We start from the raw sequence: 14,606 nt of genomic DNA, 5'->3' as shown, positions 1-14,606 counted from the left end.
CCATGGCAACCAGGATACATATGCCATGCAGAGATGATATGCAGAATAAATGGCTCCCAGGCTGCCTCCTTTTTTTTTAGCTGAAGAAACTTCCCTGAATGAATCATTGAGTTTCCATTCCTGATTTATTGTCTGCATCATCGGCCTCCTGGAGCTTCATTGCCTTTTCTTATTAGTTTAATTACTTTCCACAATTTCTGCAGCAGATTCCTGCAACGATGATGGGTGCTCCATCTGCATCATGTATCACCAATCCTGGTCTGATTGTGAAAAAGATGACCTGTTCTCATTCCACTTATTTATATTTTTTAAATAGTGCTGGTGAAGAAGCATCCACATCCACATCGGCCTGACATTTTAGAGCCTTTGTGAATCAAGAGCTGCAGCCCAAACAGTTTTCTCAGGTTAAAAATAAAGTTGAGCGCGTGACATCATTTCTGTGTGGCAGCTAAAGCTCCTCTCGGCGATGGTGGGATCACAAAGCAGTTCTAAGAAAGCTGCTTGCAGGAAGTGCAAGGATGCAGACGCACGAGTGTAATACTGCATACTGCTGTGACGTTCCATCAGGGAAACATAAATAGAGCATACACGCTCCACACTACGTTTTGGTTATCTGCAACCTTCTGCCTAAATTGGTTCATTGCATTTTTTGTGTAGGATCTGCTAAAGTAGCTTAGGTCATATAGTGCTGTCTGTGTAACTTCAGCGCCTGAGAGACTTTGTGGGATAATGCTTTGTGTCCTCAGGCTGGGATTTTTCAAAATACGTTTGTGCATTTTTTTCCAAGACGCAATGAAGAACTGTCAAAACTGCATTGTTTGTTAGTAAAAATCTTTCGATTGTGTTGAAATCCACAAAAAAGTGGTCAAAAGGTCAGACAGTGTTTCCAAAGACAAGGTTCCAACATTTGCTTTCCTCCAACCCCCTGAAATAAGTTGTTTTAATATAGCTATTGTCATGGCGTCGTGGACGCGGCAGACCCAGAAGCTCTGACCCGGAAGTAACTCTCGGACAGGACTAGCTTGAAGGTGGTTTATTTTCTTAGAGGAGAACAAACAGTTTCAAGGTGCGTGGAGTAATCCTCGGGTGAAGGTCTGACGTCACCGGAGATGTGGGCGACGAAAACTGGTGGAGTATTTCCCACGAGCGAGGTGATCCGTGGATCCAGCGACGTGGACGTCGAGGACGGCAAAACCAACTTCAGGAAGGCGTGGGCGCCGAGGACGGCGAAACCAATTTGAGGAAGGACGTGAGCGCTGAGGAAAGCGAGACCAGGGTGAAGAGAAGCTCTGGATGAAGGAACCAGCGTGACCAATGGTAAGTGGACCTGAGGGTGAGCACAAGAGTCGTGAGCAAAAACAACTTAGCTTGGTTAGCGAAGTTTAAAAGGCCAGACGTATGCACCGGAGTGAGTATAACAAACTGGCGCTGGATACTGAAGAGAAGAACCCTTATGAAGGCAGGCAGGAGATGAGGAGATGCAGGACAGCTGGTTCCAATCAGCAGAGCAGGAGCAGGTGAGCTGGGAGGGGGAGGTGGCTGACACAGGCACCGTGACAGTACCCCCCCCCTCAACGACCGCCTCCAGGCGGTCCGGGACGGCGATCCGGGTGGGCCCGGAAGAAGTCGTCCAGGAGGGAACGGTCCAAAATCATGGAGCGGGAGATCCACGAACGCTCCTCCGGACCGTAACCCTCCCAGTCAACCAAATACTGGAATCCCCGGCCCCGGCGGCGGATGTCCAGGACACGGCTAACGGTAAAGGCAGGGGCGCCGTCGATGAGCCGGGCGGGAGGTGGGGAAGCGGACGGCGGGCAAAGGGGACTGTCCCGGAAGGGCTTTATGTTAGAGATATGAAAAGAGGGATGAACTTTCAAAGCCGCCGGAAGCCGTAGCCTGACGCAGGTCGGGTTGATTATCTTGTCGATAACGTAGGGTCCAATATAGCGGGGGGCCAACTTGCGTGAGGTGGATTGTAGAGGAATGTTCCTGGACAAAAGCCAGACTTTCTGGCCGGGCAGGTAGACGGGACCCGCTCTCCTACGTCGGTTGGCAATCCGACGGTTACTGTCCTGGGTGCGCAGGAGAGCGGCCCTCGCCTGGCGACAGACACGCTAGACCCGTTGGAGATGGTGTTGAACGGAGGGAATGGCCAGATCTAAATCATGAGAGGGGAACAGAGGAGGGGAGTATCCGAGAGACGCCTCGAAAGGTGACATACCGGTTGCCGCAGAGGGATGGTTGTTGTGAGCGTATTCGATCCACACCAGAAACTTGGACCAGCTGGATGGATTCTGGGCCGCCAGACAGCGTAGGGCGGCCTCCAGCTCCTGATTAGCTCGTTCGGCCTGGCCATTCGACTGGGGGTGGTATCCCGAGGTCAAGCTAACAGTAGCACCGAGAGCAGAGCAGAATGACTTCCAGACCCGTGAAACAAACTGGGGACCCCGGTCGGAAACAATGTCCTTTGGGATACCGTGATGCCTGAAAACTTGATGGTCGAGGACGTCAGCCATTTCAGTGGCCGTGGGGAGCTTGGCCAGGGGAATGAACTGGGCGGTCTTGGAGAAACGGTCAACTATGGTGAGAATAACTGAGTTACCTTGAGACGGTGGCAACCCCGTGACGAAGTCCAAGGCCAGGTGGGACCATGGGCGTTCGGCGACGGGTAGAGGTCGGAAGAGACCGGCAGGGGGAGAATTAGAGGATTTGGACCTGGCGCAAACAGTACAGGCGGCGACGAACTCCCTGACATCCCGCTCCATAGACGGCCAGAAAAACCTGCGTTTAATGAGGTTGAGGGTCCTCTGGACACCCCCATGGCAGGATATCCGGGAAGTATGTCCCCAGACCAGAACATCGGAACGGAGAGAAGAGGGTACATAAAGAGAGTTAGTAGGGGGGGGGGGGGGGGGTGGATGATTGGGCTCCTCGTCTTGGGCCTGCAAGACACGGGTCTCGATGTCCCAGGTGAGATTCCCGATGACACAGGTGGGTGAAATGATGGGAGCGACTTCCTGGTGGTCGTGGACGTTGAATTTGCGTGAGAGAGCATCGGCCTTGGTATTGCGACTTCCGGGGCGGTAAGTGATCGTGAAGTCAAACCGATCAAAAAAAAGGCACCAACGAGCCTGGCAAGAGTTTAGGCGCTTAGCAGTGCGGAGGTAGGCGAGGTTTCTATGGTCCGTCCATACAATGAACGGCTGTTCAGCTCCCTCAAGCCAATGCCGCCACTCTTCTAACGCGAGTTTTATTGCCAAGAGTTTGCGGTTTCCCACATCGTAATTACGTTGTGCGGGCGACAGTTTCCGCGAGAAGAAGGCGCACGGCTTGAGCTTGCCTGTGGTGTCCTCTCGTTGGGATAGGACAGCCCCAACCCCAGAATCAGAGGCATCCACCTCCACGACAAACTGACGTTGAGGGTTGGGCTGAATGAGAATGGGGGCGGTGACGAACATACTCTTCAGGTTTTCAAAAGCCTTTTGAGCCTCAGGACTCCAAATAAATGGCTGGTTAATAGAAGTGAGTTTGGTAAGTGGGGTGGCGAGACTGCTGTAGTTCCGGATAAAACGACGGTAAAAATTGGCAAAGCCAAGGAAACGTTGCAACTGTTTGCGAGTACTGGGGGTCTCCCAGTTAGCGACAGCGGAAACCTTGGCCGGATCGGGACGTATGTTGCCAGCTTCAATAATGAAACCGAGAAAGGAGACCGTGGAGACGTGAAAGTCACATTTCTCGGCTTTTACGTAGAGTTGGTTTTCGAGTAGGCGTTCTAGAACCTGACGTACATGAATGGTGTGCGTCTCAGAATCGGGGGAGTAAACGAGGATGTCGTCAAGGTAGACGAAGACAAACCTGTCGAAAAAAATCACGCAGGACGTCGTTCACCAGATGTTGGAAGACTGCAGGGGCGTTCGTAAGCCCAAAGGGCATAACTAAATACTCAAAATGCCCCAGAGGGGTGTTAAAAGCAGTCTTCCATTCGTCCCCCTCCCTCATACGGACCAGATGATATGCGTTCCGAAGATCGAGTTTGGAGAACACCTGGGCTTTTTGAACAGAGTCTAAAGCGGAACTGATAAGAGGCAGGGAGTATTTATTTTTAACGGTGATCTGGTTTAACTCACGGAACTCAATGCAAGGTCGTAGACTTTTGTCTTTCTTCTGGACGAAGAAGAACCCGGCACCAACGGGAGACGAGGAGGGACGAATATGACCAGAGATGAGAGATTCGTTAATGTATTTCTCCATAGCACGTTTTTCAGGACCCGAGAGATTGAATAAACGGCCCTTGGGGAGAGCGGCACCCTTTAATAACTCAATAGAGCAATCATAAGGTCGGTGCGGGGGTAGTGCACCTGCCTTACTCTTGCTAAAAACTGCTCTAAGATCGTGATAGCAGGAGGGTACCTTGGAGAGGTCGAGTTCGTCCATAATAGAATCATGTTCAGGGGAGACGGCAGGGATGGCAGAGCGAAGGCAGTTTGCGAGACAGTGAGAACTCCAATTGATGATGTGGTGGTTCACCCAGTCGAACTGAGGATTGTGGTGGCGAAGCCATGGGAAACCTAAAATGACAGGAGACTGCAGTGATTGTATGATATAGAATTGGATGGCTTCATAGTGGTTGCCGGAGGTAACGAGATGCACAGGCCTGGTGCGGTGGGTGATGCGAGTAAGAAGTTGGCCACCGAGGCCGGCTGCTTTGACGGGATGATCCAGCGGTTCTATTGGAAGACAGAGCTTGGAAACAAGATGACAGTCAATGAAACTTTGTTCAGCTCCAGAGTCAATGAGGGCCTGACATTCATGGGTGCGAGACTGATGGTTAAGCTTGACAGGGATATACAAGAAATTTATTTTCTGGTTGACAGTAGAGGAAGCCTCCCGCGGCCTGTCTTCTAACGGGGGGCTCTTGAGTTTAAACGTAGCGTACACTGTTGTACATGGTGACCTGCTACTCCACAATAAAAACAGGTACCTTCCTCCATACGCCTGCGACGTTCCTCCGGGGTCAGCTTGGAATGTCCGATCTGCATCGGTTCCTCCGAGGGGCGGCTGATGTTTCCATGTGGGTGTAAGGAGGTAGATTCTGACGTGGAAACCTGGGAGACAGAGTTAGAGGGGGTCCTCTTCTCAGAGCGCACACGTTCTGCTTGTCGTTCTCTGAGCCGTACATCAGAACGTAGGGCTGCCGTGACGAGCTCCTCGAACGTGCGTGCTTCGGGCTGTGAGCATAGATGGTCTTTGATTTGTTCGTTCAGCGACTGGTAAAAAACCCCTTTAAGGGCGACGTCTGGCCAACCCGCTTCTACCGCTAGGATGCGAAAGTCTATTAGGTGATCACTTACGGGACGGCTGCGTTGTCTTAAGCCGAGTAGGCGGCGAGTAGCCTCCTCCGCTTTGCGGGGTTGGTCGAAGACCAGACGAAATTCCCCGATGAAGCGGTCGAAAGGCACTTGAAAAATCGGGTTGGCGGACAAATAGGCCTGGGCCCATTGAAGGGCTTTACCCCGCAAAGAGTTGACTATCAAAGAGATCTTACAGTGGTCCGCGTGATAATACCGCGGGGCCTGCTGGAAGATTAACTGGCACTGTAGTAAGAAACCTCCACATGCGTTTACGTCACCTTGGAAGGGCTCCGGCTGTAGCCGATAGTTCTCCTGAGTCCATAACGTGGTGGCTGGGAGAGGGTTACCGGCTGGTGTGGCTGTAGCGCTGGAGCTAGCGCTAGCCGTCTGTTGGCTGGTTAGTTCCACTAGCGTCTGGGAGATGCCATCCAGGCGGCGAAATAGATCCTGCTGCGCTGCTGCCATCTGGTGGAGCGTTTCGGCTTGACGACTGAGGGCAGCGCCTTGATGCATAACGGCGAGGCGGAGTCCTTCCGGGTCAGCTGGGTCTGGGTGTTGGCCAGTTTGTTCTGTCATGGCGTCGTGGACGCGGCAGACCCAGAAGCTGTAACCCGGAAGTAACTCTCGGACAGGACTAGCTTGAAGGTGGATTATTTTTTTTAGAGGAGAACAAACAGTTTCAAGGTGCGTGGAGTAATCCTCGGGTGAAGGTCTGACGTCACCGGAGATGTGGGCGACGAAAACTGGTGGAGTATTTCCCACAAGCGAGGTGATCCGTGGATCCAGCGACGTGGGCGCCGAGGACGGCGAAACCAACTTGAGGAAGGACGTGAGCGCTGAGGACAGCGAGACCAGGGTGAAGAGAAGCTCTGGATGAAGGAACCAGCGTGACCAATGGTAAGTGGACCTGAGGGTGAGCACAAGAGTCGTGAGCAAAAACAACTTAGCTTGGTTAGCGAAGTTTAAAAGGCCAGACGTATGCACCGGAGTGAGTATAACAAACTGGCGCTGGATACTGAAGAGAAGAACCCTTATGGAGGCAGGCAGGAGATGAGGAGATGCAGGACAGCTGGTTCCAATCAGCAGAGCAGGAGCAGGTGAGCTGGGAGGGGGAGGTGGCTGACACAGGCACCGTGACAGCTATGTTCTTGCTAAGATCATTCTGATGTCATAAAATCCAAAAGCAGATAGCACATTGATCCAACCATCCTTTTTCCAAAGCCGCTAATTCCCTTTCAGCATCATGGGGCTGCTGGAGCCTATCCCAATCCATACACATTTACATTCACACCTGGAAACAAGATAGAGTTACCGATTGACCCAAGGCATTTATTTGGAATGTGAGAAGAAGTCGTAGTGCCCGAAGAAAACCGACGAATGCACACAAAAACATGCAAACTCCACCCAGAAAGAACCCAGCCAGGATTTGAAACCAAATGTATCTTGCTGCAGAAGGTGGCACAGCCCAATGAAATTTTAGGTATTTCTGCTTTGCTGTTTAGAAAAAGTAGCACTACAATCAGTTTTGGATTTGCAAAGAAGAGTTTAAGAAGTCTGTCTGTGAAAAATAACTACTTCATAGTGTTTTTTTTAATTGAATGAAAATTAAATGTATTAGCCTATGGAGGTCTGGATGTGGATTCATACTCTAGATTCAAGTGGAAAAACAAATTACAGGCTCATCCAACTTGGATGTAATTTCTTAGAAACAAGTCAAAATAAGGATCAGTTGTGGGTGTGGTCTCCGTGTGCCTGTAAGACTTCCCTGCAACGCCTGGATGTTCTTCTGACGAGGCTGCGGATTGTCTCCTGGGGGATATCCTCCCACACCTGGACCAAAGCATCCGCCAACTCCTGGACAGTCTATGGTGCAACCTGGCATTGGTGGATGGACCGAGATGATGTTCCAGATGTAATTAGTTGAATTCAGGCCTGGGGAACGGGTGGGCCAGTCCATGACATCAATACCTTCATCTAGCAGAGACCGCTGACACACTCCAGCCACATGAGGTCTAGCATTATCTTGCATTAGGAGAAAACCCAGGGTCAATCACATCACCACACGGTCTCACAAAGGAGTCTGAGAATCTCATCTCGGTACCTAATGGCAGTCGGGCTACCTCTGGTGAGCACATGGAGAGCTATGCGGTCCTCCAAAGACATGCCACCCTAAACCATCACCGACCCACTGTCAAACCAGTCACGTCAGACCATTGTTGCAGGCAGCAGAACGTTCTCCACACAGTTTCCAGACTCTGCCACGTCAGTCACATGTGACAAAGAAATAACAATCCCAATTTTTTATTGACAGTTTTTTCTTCTTAGACAAAAACTGCACTTTTCCATGTAATGTTAATGACATTTACATTATGGTGCCCCTACCATCATGTCAGTGTGATGTTATAATGACAAAATATTTTGCACCCTTTTGTGTAGAATAGGCTGGAGGAGCATACTCATGGTGGGGGGGGGGGGGGGGGGGGGGTAGAAACCAACCCGCAACAGGAGACGAGGTAAATAGGTAGAGAAGAAAAGCAGGCAGAGAGGAGGGGGAGACTCACCGCTGTTGATTCCAGACCCCAAACTAACTGCTGCTTCCTAATAGATAAATAAATACATAAATAAATAGTTTTCATTCATAAAATTAACATACTCTAAAGGGTGTATATCATGCTAAATCAAATTTTGAGCTCTTTAGTGTATTATAATAATAATTCCTCACAATAAATAACCCAAAGCAGTATTTTGACCCGTTCATGAATTTCTGAGTATTCCTCTAAAAACCTGCTCTCTGAGCAGCAGCCCCCCCAATCCACAATCCTAACCCACAAAAAACAGAAGAATATGTTCTGTAGTTTCTGTTGATGTTCATTCATGAAGCCAACATGTTTGTTTTATTTAGCTCAAGAAAAAAAAACGTGTTTGTATGCATGCAGGCTTTGAGTTATTGGAGGCTGGAAAGGGGGGTAAGGGTGAGTGTTTGTGTATGTGGTGGTATGGGGGGGTGGGGGCAGTGTTTCACCCGGGGCATCAAACTAGCCAGGAGCGGCTCTGCTACTGGAGGTCATTTTGTAGGACTCTGGCAGTCCTCCTGATTCTCCTTGCACAAAGGAGGAGCTAGTGGTCCTGATGCAGGGTTGTTGCCCTTCTACATCCTCCGGTGTTTTGGCCTGTCTCCTGGTAGCGCCTCCATGCTCTGGACACTACGCTGACAGACACAGCAAACTTTCCTGCCACAGCTCGCATTGATGTGCCGTCCTGGATGAGTTCCACTATCTGGGTCACTTGTGTGGGTTGTAGACGCCGTCTCATGGTACCACTGGAATGAGAACACTGTCCCCATTTAAGGTCACCAAAGCATCAGCCAGAAAACATCAGGAAGGAGAGGTTGTCTGTGGTCACCACTTGCAGAACCACTTCTTTACTGGAGGTGTTTTACCGATCGCCTTTTATTTCCACCTGTCATCTATTCCACTTGCAAAAAAATGTGAAATTGATTTTCAGTCAGTGCTGCTTCCTAATTGGACAGTTTGATTACACAGAAATGTGATTGACTTGGAATAACATTGAGTAGTTTAGGTGTTCCCTTTATTTATTTGAGCAGTATATGATTATTATTATTATTAGTATTTTCTTTCATTTTCTTCATATTTAAACACATTTAATTAGAAAAAACATCTCAAAGGCAGCAGTGGATGCAGTTTGTTTTTCATAGGCAGAGATAAATCTGTAAATTACTGCCTTTTTCTGTTTCATCATGGGGAGCAGCTTGTTGGACTAAATTAACTATGGAAAAAGATTTGCTAAAAAGCCCATTCCTGAAATCAGGCTTTGTTGCAAGATCACAAGTCTGCTCAACCAAAAGGTAGAGCATATTCAGAAAACACATTTTAAAAAACACTGAATGTGTGTACCGTAATACTCACCAAAGGCAATAAGCAGCAAAAAATAAAAAATCTTTTCATTGATTTTGTCTTATTTTCTAATGTAGCATTTGTTCTTGTAATTCCCAGCTACTTTGGCTTACTTGGCACAAAACTTTAAGACAACACCACTGACGACAACGGAGGCAGCTAAGATTTTAGAATAAATGCATCAATTCTGCACATTAATTAGAAAAAGATGATCTCTTACCATTTAAACATTTTTTCTTGCTGGAAAATCAGTTCTGAACCGAAACAACTACAAAATAGAGAAACAAAATTCCAAAAAAACAATAACTGAATATTATCCAGCATGTTTGATTGCAGCACATGTGGTAAAATCCCTCAAAAGATTAAGGTAACAGGTATTTTTTGGGCTGTTTTCCCTGGAATGCATGAAAACATTACTTGAAAGCGCATCACTTTTCTAATGCTTTGCTTATGGTTTCCCTTAAACAGATTGATTTTGATCATGTAATGTAGAAGGATCAGGCTAGCCTCAGGGTTCCTGAATCCGATCTTCCAGTTTCCTCTAAAGCTGATGCCCGACTTTCCTTTCTCGCCATTTCTGCCATGTCTGCTCTCATTACAACAGGGTATCCTTTTCAGAAATATCTCTGTGCACAAATATTCTCTTACTTTTCTTTATTTCCTTGCTTTGTGCAGAAGGTGACTCTTGATTTTATTTCTGCTCTCAATCTTCCCAAACATCAAAGCTCACATTGAGATAAAAGTCATAGAGGCTCCCTGAGGTCAGGTCTAAATAGTAAAAGTTTCACAGAGGATCTTCGCCCCCATTTGAACTATCCCATGCTTGCAAACCTTGTTTTCCTCATCATATGACTTCCAGCGTCTTGCCGCTGAATGGGGAGTCATGGGACTGGCAAAATAAAGAGATGCAATTTCAGGATGTCATTTCATGTCCTGCCAACCAATGCATATTTGACAGAAACGTTGGAGGAGGAGCTGTGTTTGTGTAATACTAAATGTGATGAAGGGGGCGGGGCATCTCTTCATTCCGGTGGAGTAGAGGCTGCGCCTCTCATGTTAAAAAGAAAAAAGGATCTGAAAGGTGAGTTTGAGTCCATGTGTTCCAGCATGTCTGCTCTCTGAGGAAAAGCAGCTGGAGGGAAGTCCTCACGACTGAACACTTAAATGCCATGATTGGAAAATGTTGATGATGATGATGATGTTCTCAAACACAGAATTAAAGTCCTTTTAGTAGGAAATGTGCATGCTGAAAATAACACCAAAAAAGAAGCGTAAATGCAAAACAGAATGCAGATAAACTGTAAAAAAATGCAGTGTAGATTAAAACAGAAGTCAAAACTAGGGATATCCCAATCCGATCACATTATCGTAAAATAGGCCGTATCATATGGATCATGACTCGATCGAAATCGGATGTTGTGGTCCGATCAGTATCGGACATTACATTTATTCTATTATGATCAGTGATTTTATTATCAACTTTATTCCAGAAAAATACTCTACTAGAAGTAAATAAATCTAATAGCCAACCCAGACAGACTGGTGATGGCTAATGCGTTCATTCTGTATTGAAATTCAGTCACAAAATGCAGAGAAAAACAGATGAACATTGTGGGATTTTGGAAATGATGAGACCTGGGGACGTCCAAATCAAGTGTTTTTTGGGCCCCATCAGATTACGTGTCATTTGAATTTAAGTATCTGCTGATACCGAGTCCCAATCTGATACTTTTATAACACATTTAATAAAAAGTGGGTTGCTGATGACAGCCATCAGTGACCACCTTCCAGTATTTGCAAACTATCAATGTGTTTGTAAACTCAAATACTTTTTATATGCCGACGACACAAGTATAGTATGCAAAAGGGAGAATCTCAGTGAAGTAGTAAAAATGGTAAATATAGAATTAAGAAAACTTAAACAATGGTTCAACAAAAATAAACTCTCACTCAATAGGAACAAAACAAAATTACAGGTAATGATTTTTGGACATCACCATATTCCTGCAGACTTACAAAATGCATTCATTTTACAAAAAAGAAAATGTGCTTATCAATTTGTGGTATGGATTTATGTAACAGATTGGATAAAGGTTTAAAACAAACCAAAAGTTTACATCCATTCAAAAAAAAATACAAGATGTCACTGATGGAACTCTACAAGGCTAGAAATGATCAATAAAAACAAAATTGTCACTTCTGCATAGGTGCAATGCAGAATGTAATGTTAATGTTTTGAACAAAACTGTAAATAGAAATACGTACAGCATCAGGTGATGTAAATAAAGGTGTGGGATCACACAAGATTTCTCTTCAACCCACTCCTTATCAAGTACACTGTTTTGTTTTATTTGTCTTTTTAGATAGATTAGATAGATTTGCTTTTTTTTGTCACTGTCCATTGTACAAAGAAATTGAAGCATCACCATTTCAGTGCAGAAATAATGAAAAGAGCGACATATAATATTAACCCTTGTGCTATCCTAGGCACTTTAACATTGGGAGTTGGGTCATCTAGACCCACTGGACCAGGGGTGGCGAACAAGTTTGACACCAAGAGCCGAATTTTCACTGTGAGAGTCAAAGAGCCACAACACACACTGACCTGCCAAGACGTACACACACAAACACGCAATTAAAGCCATATTATTTTCCATAAAACACTCCTCTCCCCTCAACAAAACAGCAGTATTGTACTTGTGTTTATTTCAAGGAAAATGTCCACCCTCAATACACACATCAAATGCAGCTTAGCCAGAGTTAACACAGCAACTAGCCTGGAGGTCAGATACCCCCCCCCCCCCCCCCCCATACACACACACACACAGGCACCTCTCTCTCATCTCATACACACACACTCTCTCTCTCTCTCTATCTCACTCTGAATAACTGAATATTTCACCATTCATCATTTAACTGGTAATTCTTTGTATCTCAAAATTCCTCTTTCAACGACCCTTGCACCAACAAATACACAAACATTTGGACAGACCATCCTTCTGGTGTCTAAGTGATTCATATTCACAATGAACACATTAAATACATTACATTTCAGTTATGTGGAACTTAAATTATTTTTACCTTCATTATAATATCTTGCTTTTATATGTTTTTTTTTTAAATTGAATGACTGACTTTTTGCATCAAAAGTCTTAGGGGCTGAAGGCGGGGCTAACCCCCAGGCCAGTTATTGCCTGTCTGATCGGTTCCTTTATGTGAGTGTCAGTCAGAACGGACCGATGCCTTGATTTCACGTGTTTCAAGGTAATAAACAGGGACTGGCAGACATATATTGAGGAGACCATCGGCAGCAGCTTGAGAGCAACTCTTTTAGAAACGCGGAATTTTTCTGTTCTCCAAAACGTGGTCATCTAAGATAGCATAAGGGTTAAATAAATGAGTATGTCCAACACGTACAAGTGTACAAATATAAACTGTAATAACGAATGTCCAAAATTTGTGTGCAAAATTGCGCACAAAAATTGTGTCCAAAAATGTTAGATGTGCAAGAGGTATATATACATATATAAACAAGTACATGTGGATGTGCAATTGCAGATTTTATCTGTCCATTTTAGAATTGAGGATGGTTATTGCCTTGCGAAAGAAGCTGTTTTTGAGTCTGTTCATTTTGCTTCTGATGCCTCTGTAGCGCCTCCCAGAGGGCAGCAGGTCGAACAGGTCTGAGCCGGGGTGTGAACTGTTCTTGATGATGATCTGAGCCCTAGTGATGCATAGATGTGTGTAGACATGTAAATGTTAGTCAAAAAGGGTGGGGCCTGTCCACAGACACACTCAATTATTACAGACATACAAAAATCTTCACACACAAACATGTGAACGTGTACACAATATTTTACGGCTCAAACGCACATACTTATGCGTATAAAAAAACACACGTAAAGCATATCATTCCATCATGCACACTATTTGTGCAAAGGTGAGCTGACATGAACCATCAAACTCTTACATAAATACTAACTGCTACAAAAATACTATCAAACGCATACACATTGCTCAAAAATAGTTACCGATAGTTAGCAATAATTTCCGGATTATAAGCCGTTACTTTTGTCACACGCTTTCAACCCTGCGGTTTATTCAATGATGGGGCTTGTTTATGCATTTTTTTCATTTCTTTTTTTATGTGTTTTTTCTAACGGCCGCTAGGGGCGCTCGAGCAGAAAAGGAAAGAGTGAGACAGGGAATACGGTACACGTATCGCGGAAGACGCAAGTTTAATGTAAATTCCCTGTTTTGTGAATGAATAGCACGAACAGACCCTCTTCATGGAAAATGCAAGAAGAAATGCATATGATGCAGCTTTCAAGTTAAACACAATCGTTAAAAGCAGTGTGAAAAAATCCACCATCACCAACGGGTTTGGAAAAGCTGGTCTGCTGCGTGATGGAAAGGACAGCGCAAGCTCAGGAGTGAATTTGTCTCAGGACGAGAGTGACACTGACAGCTACAACGAAGGATAGGCTGAGAGAGTGGTGAAGAATATCTGACGCTATTCCAATCTGACACTGAGGAGCACAGGAGGCGCGTGCAACGCAGAGGCGTCACAGGCACTGTTTGTGTGTAGGAGGAAGGAGCCCGAGCAGTGCAAGAGTGAGTGAGAGCCTCCCTCTTGCGTTGCACGTGTTCTCCCCTCTTTCTTACACACGCTGCACTGCGGTTTCAACACATACACATCCTCATTCTACGACACATGTTTCAATGTGGGCACATGCGGCTTATAGACAGGTGCGGCTTATGTATGTACAAAATGTTTTATCCTTTAAAAATGTAATGGGTGCGCTCTATAGTCCGGAATTTATGGTAATCGTTTTTCATAATTTTATAATAAAAAAGTAAAATGACAAGCATACTATTTTAATAGGTAGTTCTTAAATACCCCTTTGGGTGCATCAGTGATATACCCAAGGTCATAGGGTGTTTCGGGTCTCTAGTCATCAAACCCCTTCACTCTGGGTCACCCAGGGGTGATCAGCCGCCAACATGTGTCCAAGTGGCCCACTCCTACACGGATCCCCCTTCTGGATCCATAGCCATCTTGAGGCTTTTTCCGCAGCTTCAATTATGCTTTTGATGGCTTTTCTGCACAGCTGATCTTATACCCCAAGGAGTTTGAGGGGGCTGGGCTGTAGGAGTGTCGTGGCTGGCACGTCCCTGCAGCATTGCGTGTTTCCATCCTGGTTGGGAGGACTAGGTTTCATTCTCTGTAGTGCTCTATGTATGGGGTTTGTGGGAATTTGCTCATCCAGTCCATGTGTGTTTTGTGGATTTGAGGAAGGCGTTCAACCACATCCCCGTTGTGTTTTGTAGAGGGTGCTCT

This window comes from Oryzias latipes, chromosome 24 (assembly GCF_053564925.1).
Source record: "Oryzias latipes strain Hd-rR chromosome 24, Olatipes_Hd-rR_3.1".
NCBI lineage: Eukaryota > Metazoa > Chordata > Actinopteri > Beloniformes > Adrianichthyidae > Oryzias > Oryzias latipes.
This window is presented reverse-complemented; position numbering follows the sequence as displayed.